Here is a 7,881-nt window from a genome sequence, read left to right as displayed (position 1 = left end):
GAGGGTACGTGGACAACACTCTCCCCTCTCGTTGCTATGCATCACCATGATCTTGCGTGTGCGTAGGAATTTTTTTTGAAATTACTACGTTCCCCAACAATCACCAAGCCCACGGACATTCCAGTTAAGTAGCTTCATAAGGTAAATATGAACCACAAGCCATATGAAAAAGATAAGAGCCCCGCTTCGGTACAACCCCCTACAAACCGTATAAATAGGCATGCACGTTCATCTTTTTTTCTCTAAACTTAAAGTTTCATTTTTTTTCACTTAACTCAATTTTCTCCTTTTTGAAATTTTAAGTTTAGACTATACACTGAGCTCACCAACATGGCACGTTAGTAGTTGCGACAATTAGGTATGACAACACTCTTAGTTATAATACACAATTTTTGGCTGTGTATTCTTCTGTTTTTTTTTCTTCTTCTTTTTAAGTTTTTTTACAACTTTCATTACTGAACTTTAAAAAAAAATCTGCAAAAAATTCAAATCCATGAACATTTAAAAAAAATCGATGAACTTTTTTCAAATCCGCGAGCACTTGGGCCGGCCTAATAGGCGCCTGAGAGGAGCGATGCTGTCGCCTATTTTTTCAAATCTGCCAGCATTTTTTTTCTATTTTTTCTTCTCTTTTTCACTTAACTCAATTTTCTCCTTTTTGAAATTTATTATTCTTTCTAAAATTTCTTTACAAATTTTAAAAATTGTTTGGAATACCGAAATAACCGTTTTAAGGAACTTTTTAAATTATGATTTTAAATTATTTTTCCTGTCAATTTGTGTCCCTTTGTGTTTATCAGTTATTTTTAAAACTGACAAGTAATAGTTTTAAGTATTTTTTTAAATTATGTTTTTAAATAAATTGTTTCATCCAACCTGCTATGGATGCCTACCATTGGCATGTCCACATGCTTACAGAAGTTGGGGTCATTTCAAAATGTCTCAAAAAACACCATGTTTAACGTAGGGTGTCCGGGAAGTCCAGAAAACTCTGTTTGAGAGCTCGTCGTTTCGTGACATCCATCAAATGACCACAATTTTTTCATTGGATTGTATGACCAGTACAAGGCACCATGACAAGTTGTTTTGGTTTCTACAAATTTTGAATTCTCTGGAGTTTTCTCTATCAAAAAAGATGACAAATGGTCAAATGTGTCGCAACTTGCATACGGTGTCAGAAATCGCTTAAACCTGGCATGGATGCCTACCCTGGACATCCTCACCTGTATGCAAAAGTTGGGGTCATTTCAATAATGTCTAAGAATAGACCACGTTCAACGGAGGGTGTCCGGATAGGCCAGAAGACTTCGTCTGAGAGCACGTTGCTTCTCGACATCCTCAAATTTTCCCATGTTTTTTCGTGACTTGTATGACCAAGGCAAGATGCGAAGTTGTGTGTGTTTTTGATAAGCTTTACATTTTCTAAAGTTTTCTTATGAAAAAAGACCAATAAATGGTCGGACATGTCGAAACATGCATACGGTGTCGGAAGTTGTTCAAACGTAGCATGGATGCCTTCCATGGGGCATGCCCACCCGGAGGAGAAATTGGGGTCATTTTAAGGACGTCCACAAAAATACCGTGTTCGACGGAAGGTGCGCGGGTAGGCGAGAAGGCTCTGTCTGAGAGTTCGTTTTTTTGACATCTTTAAAATGGCCCCAATGTTTCCATGAAATTGCATGACCAATTCAAGGCACCATGCCAAGTTGTTTGGGTTTTCTACAAGTTTTGCATTTTCTAGAGTTTTCTTGGTAAAAAGGCCTATAAATGGCAGGACGTGTTACAACTTGCATAGGGTGTCAAAAGTTATTAAACCAAGCATGAATGCCTACCATGGGCTTGCCCACCTGCTTGTAAAAGTTGGGGTCATTTTAAAGATGTATGAAAATATACCATGTTGAATAGTGGATGTTCGGGTGCAAGATGGCTCCGTCTGAGAGGGTGTTGTTTCTTGACATCCATCAAATGGACCCACAGATTCTATGACCAATTCAAGGCATTGTGCCAAGTTGTTTGGACTTTTGACCAGTTTTGCATTTTCTGAAGTTTTTTTTGGTGAAAATGGTCGATAAATGGTCGGACGTGTCGCAACATGCCAACGGTGACGGATGTTGTTCAAATCTATCATGAATGTCTCGTATGTCCAGTCCAGGTTGCTGCAAGAAGTTGTGGTCATTTATCCAAGTAAAAAAACACCAATTGAGAGGAGCATGACAGACTAGGCCATACAGATGCATCCATGAGCATATAATTTTTTTTTCTAATTTGAATGCTTATTTTATTTTATAATTTCCATCACTATCAATGAACATGAACACTTTAAAAAAAATATTAACCTATTCCCAACAATTGGTGAAAATATTGAACATAAATTGCAAATCACGTACCTTTAAAAAATACCACTTTTTTAGAAACGCAAACATTTCTTATTTTTGTAAAAAAGGTCAAAATTGAGAACAATTTTTAAAATTGTAACCAATATTTGGAAACAAGAACACTTTTTGTTAGCAATGGGCATAAAAACCGAACGACGAACCAATAAAAGAATTGAAAATACCGAATATTCAGTTTTTGCTGCTGGTATAGTAAAAGTCGATTAGGAAACCTAACAACCGAAAGAAAAACCAAAGCACTAGACTTTCTCGCGTACACGTTAGGCTCAAGACGCGTCTCGCCAACCGCTTTTGATCGTTGACTTTCAAAATGGGTTCATATTTTTTGGAAAAGTCACGGATTTGCAAAATGTTGACAAATTGAAAAATACAATGAATTGAGAAAATTTCACGGATTTTGGAAAAAAACAAGGAATTGAAAAAAGTTTATCAATTTTGAAAAAGTCCATCAGTTTTTGGGAAAAAAGTTCATCGACTTTGAAAAAAATGCATTCATTTTGAAAAAAGCTCATTGATTTTGAAAAAAAGTTCATCAAATAAAACAGGTTTATGAATTTTAAAAAGTTTTTAAATTTAAAAAAAGTTCACCAAGTTTGAGAAAACGTTCACAAACATGGAAAAAAGTTCATTCTTTTTTGTAAATGAAATTGAAAAAAGTTTGCACATTGCAACAGAAAACAAAAACAAAAAAGGAACAGAAAAAAAGAAAGAAAAATAAAAACTGAACAAATTCGTTTAAAAAATCGAGGAAAAAAGGAACAAGAAAAAATAAAAGGTAAAAAGGAAAAAGGAAAAAAGAGAAAAGAGAAAAGAAGAAAAGAATTAGAAAGAGGGATGTAATCACGTGTGGATGGTTACCCCGTTGAACTCTCAACCACGAAGCAAGTGGTTCGAATCCTGCCACGCTTGCAGTTTTTTGCCATTTGAAATCAGTAAAATCAAAGATAGATGTGTAGGCCCAGCTCGCAGGTGTACAACATATAAAATTTGGATGGGTAGGCCAGAAAAAACAAAGATAGATGGGCAGGCTTAGCACACAGGTGTACAGCAGGCGAAGAGATTCATAAAATATGACCATCATGCCTTTTCTTATAAAGAGCTAGACTAATCTGAGCCGTTCTTGCGTTTAGGCGGAGTGTAGCGAAGCAGAAGTGAAAAAATAAATGCAAATGCATGCTAGAAAAAATTAAACACATTAAGCTACGCGTGAAGAGCGACCAACCAGCTATGCCATGTGGCGCAAGCTGATTGGCCGCGGTAAGAAATCTTTTAGATTTTTTAGATGAAGGTGTGGATTATTTTCTAAATGTATTTTTTCTTTTTAGATGGACGTGAGGACCTCTCGTATTTTTAAATGGAAGGTTATACAAAATGGCACTCGCTAGTAGGCTCTGGTAGCAATTTTTTTATTTTTTTTCTTTTTTTAATGAATGCGAGGATTTTTTCTGAGACGTTTTTTAGACGAAGGCGAAGACTCTGTGTGTTTTTCTAAAATAGAAACTTGCGCACTGCTTCCTCTCAAGCGGCGTCACAGGGTGGTGCCCCAACCACTAGTGCAGACCAAGGAGTACATTGATAACTGGCACAGGCAGCAATAGACACGGTACAAACCGGAGGAAGACTGGACTAGGACCCTGAACCAAACTAAACGTAACCTAGCATGCTGCAACTGCAACCAAGTACTGACGAACAAATGAAGGGGAGCAGTACAGCCTGATACATGAATCGAACAGCCTAGGATAAGTACCAACATCATGAAGTGAAGGTACAGGACTGCACAGACAGTCCTCACGACTGACAACTTCTTAGGAAGCAAAGCAAATTTTAGGAAGCAACGATCCTGGTTCGTGCCAAGCAAAATGTTTTCTTGGGAAGCAATGATCTTGATTAGGAAGCATTGATCCTCACGATTGGAAACAAATAAAATAGCTTAATTAATCATCCCTGGATTTGGGAAGAAGTTGTAGGGTAAAATAGGAAATAAATTAATTGCAGTTAATTCCAATCCTGCATGCGCCTAGTGCAAGCATAAATAGAGGTGGCCGCTGCGATTCAAGTAAGTAATTTTCGACAAAGGGATGGCGATCCAGCGGAGCATGTCGACCCTTCTCCTCCTCCTCGTCGCGTCTGGGGCTTGCCTTGTCGACGGCGGCACCTCCTTCGTGATCAACTCCACGTGCTCCGCGGGGGCCAACGGCTACGCAAGCCTGTACGACTACTGTGTGCGCACGCTCTCGGCCGACCTGGCGGCGGCGACCTCCCCCGACGCCACCCGGCTTGCCGTTGCCGCCGCCAACATCACCTCCGCCATCGTCACGTTGACGTTGCGCTTCATCCAGGGCCTCATCGGCACCCTCGAGGAATGCGTCACCCTGTATAAGGACGTGAACCGATCCGCGGCCGACGCCTTCGACGACCTCCGCGTCGGGCGAATCGCCGCGGCACTCCCCAAGCTCGAGTACACCGCGGGCCAGCCCCGTTGGTGTACGCTGGCGTTGATGCAGGATAATCCTCTAGGACCAAGGGACCCGATTGACCTCCCCCGACGCCACCCGGCTTGCCGTTGCCGCCGCCAACATCACCTCCGCCATCGTCACGTTGACGTTGCGCTTCATCCAGGGCCTCATCGGCACCCTCGAGGAATGCGTCACCCTGTATAAGGACGTGAACCGATCCGCGGCCGACGCCTTCGACGACCTCCGCGTCGGGCGAATCGCCGCGGCACTCCCCAAGCTCGAGTACACCGCGGGCCAGCCCCGTTGGTGTACGCTGGCGTTGATGCAGGATAATCCTCTAGGACCAAGGGACCCGATTGACGGTGACAACACTGCTGCCGAAAGTCTGTTAGACTTGGCGTCCCGCGTAACGAAGGTGGTGCTGAGTGTTAAACTACCGATTCCGTTGTAACTTGTACGCCAAGTAGGTTAGCTAGAGATATATCCTAACCAGCTGTAGATTGCGTTTAAACCTGTATTTAGTTGTGATCTTTTGAGATCGATCTGTACTTGTATATTCTCCCTATAAATACCCAGGTTGGGTGTGCCGAACTGCCTAATTTTCTCGTTTTCACATGGTATCAGCCCATCCTCTCTCGATCTGAGATCTCGACGACTTCCAGCCAATCCTCCTCCACCACCATAGCCTCCACCAGTTCCGCCCTCACGTCTCTCACCGCCGGCGCCCTAGCCACCCAGTCCCTTGGCGTCATGGCCTCCCCATCGCCATCGCTCACCGGCCTCGTCACCGTCAAGCTCTCCCATGACACCCATCTCCTCTGGAAGGCCCAGATTCTTCCCGCGTTGCGTGGCGCTCATTGGATGTCCAACGCTGACGGTTCTGAACCGGCCCCTGACAAGGTGATTCCCGGTGTTGATGGTGCTCCGCCGGTCTCCAACCCCGAGTATATCGCTTGGGTCACCCGGGACCAGCACTGCCTCAGCTTCCTCCTGTCCACAGTCTCCAACAACACCCTCCTTCCGGTGCTGTTTCTGCCGTCCTCGGCGGCTGTCTGGAGCGCACTGGAACGGACGTACGCGACCCGGTGTAGGGCGCATGTGATGCAGCTTCGTCGTCAACTCGCCACCATCCAGAAGAAGGAGATGTCCATGGTGGATTACTTCACCAAGGTGAAGGGCCTCGCCGACGCCCTTGCAGCCGCCGGCAAGCAGCTGGATGAGGAGGACATCATCATCTACCTCCTCACCGGCCTCGACTCCAGCTATGATCCACTTGTGACCTCTGTCACCACTCGAGCAGAAGCGATCTCTCTCAACGACCCCTACTCGCACCTGCTGGACTTCGAGATTCGTCATCAACACAACGATTACATCTTCCAGTTCCCTCGCTCTGGTGGCCCCTCGATGAACAATTAGCCGCAACCCTGGCAGTGGAAACGGCAGCGGCGGCTTTGGTGGCAACCGCGGCCGCAATGGCGGCGGCGGCGGTGCTAATGGCGGCGGCGGTGGCAACCGCACCTGCAACTCTCCTGGCCACAACCACAACTGTGGCGATCCCAGCCACAACCACGGCCGCGCCTGCAACGCTCCCAGCCCTGGGCGCCGGCGGCAAGAGCGAGGCGATCTGCCAGCTCTGCAAGCGCGCCGGACACGACGTCTTTGACTGCTATCGCCGCTTCGATCACTCCTTCATCTGCAAGGAGCGCTCTGCTAGCAACGTCTCCACCGGTCAGGCCTTTGATCCAGCGTGGTATCTGGACTCAGGCGCCACCGACCATATTACCGGTGATCTGGACAAGCTCACCATGCATGAGCGCTACACCGGCAAAGATCAAGTCCATGCAGCGAATGGTTCAGGTATGCCGATTTCTCATATTGGCACTTCTCAAATTCGCACTTTACATAGACCTCTGATCCTTAATGATGTTCTTCATGTCCCACAATCCACACGAAGTTTGCTTTCTACCGATAAACTTGCCAATGATAACAATGTTTGTTTTTGAGATTCATCCTACTTTTTTCCTTGTCAAGGATCGAGCTTCGAAGAGGGTTCTTCTTCAAGGGGTACTGATGGCGGCCTCTACCCCATCTCCGGTAGTCATGGCAGGACACATCAAGTTCTCTCCACCGTCAAGCATACCCATGCACGGTGGCATCATCGTCTGGGCCATCCAGCTTCTCCGGTGTGTCGGTGTACAAAAAGAGGGGTGCATTTTTGTACCCCTCTACCTATGCACGGGCAGTCAGAGCCGCGCCTATGGTCATGCTAAGCAAAACAGGGGAGGTAAGCCAAGGTAAGACTGAAGCCCAAGATGATCAGGGCAACGCCAAGACCAAGACCACAAAGAGCAGAGGGGCAAAGCAGGTTCCCCCGACAAGACCCTTGCCGGGGGCAGCCTCAGCAGCCCCGGCAAGACCCTTGCCGGGGCAGCTCGCCCCACACCAACAGAGCGAGCCACCCTTGAGCCCACGGTCCCCAACGCCGTCATCCACGTGGGGCCAGGGCTCGGGAAGGCACCTATGTGGTGGCATGTAGATCTTTGTGAAGACATATTCAAGATCAGATGATGTTTAGAAGACAAGATCCTCGGCAAGATCCTTGCCGAGGAAGGCTACCAGACCCCCGGCAAGGCCCTTGCCGGGGACGACAGCGCGCCACGGCAAGACCCTTGCCGGGCCACCCGGCAAGGCCCTCGCCAAGAACGCCAGCAGGGCCACCGCCAGACCCACGTCAACCAAGCTTCCACCGCCGTTCACATGCAGCTGCCAGCCCAACCAGCTGGGCGGGCACCAGCATGGCAACATGCAGCTCCCAGGCCAACTCATCAAGCGCCTGCGTGGCGGCATGCAGATCTTCGTGAAGGCTCCACCACCGCACCACCTCAGCTGCCTGCCTGCCTACATGGCACTGCACGCATCACTGGCTGGGGCGCGTGTCGAAGCGAGGAGGAGCGGTGACGGACGGGACGGGCCTCGCCGCCGTCCCCGATAAAGCAAGGGGACACCTAAGCCACGCATTAAATGCGTCTTGT

The 7,881-nt window shown here is 46.8% G+C and overlaps 1 non-coding gene across 1 annotated transcript; it reads left to right on the top strand.

Annotated features, from left to right (window-relative positions):
* Positions 1 to 6,058: 6,058 nt before the first annotated feature.
* On the top strand, positions 6,059 to 6,197 carry LOC120967628 (small nucleolar RNA Z247). The gene has a single exon (XR_005761354.1). It is a non-coding gene; the product is annotated as a small nucleolar RNA Z247 (small nucleolar RNA).
* The last annotated feature ends 1,684 nt before the right edge of the window (positions 6,198 to 7,881 follow it).

This window comes from Aegilops tauschii, chromosome 6, assembly GCF_002575655.3.
Source record: "Aegilops tauschii subsp. strangulata cultivar AL8/78 chromosome 6, Aet v6.0, whole genome shotgun sequence".
Lineage (NCBI taxonomy): Eukaryota > Viridiplantae > Streptophyta > Magnoliopsida > Poales > Poaceae > Aegilops > Aegilops tauschii.
The sequence above is the reverse complement of the archived record's forward strand: the minus strand, read 5'-3'. Positions and strand labels throughout refer to the sequence as shown.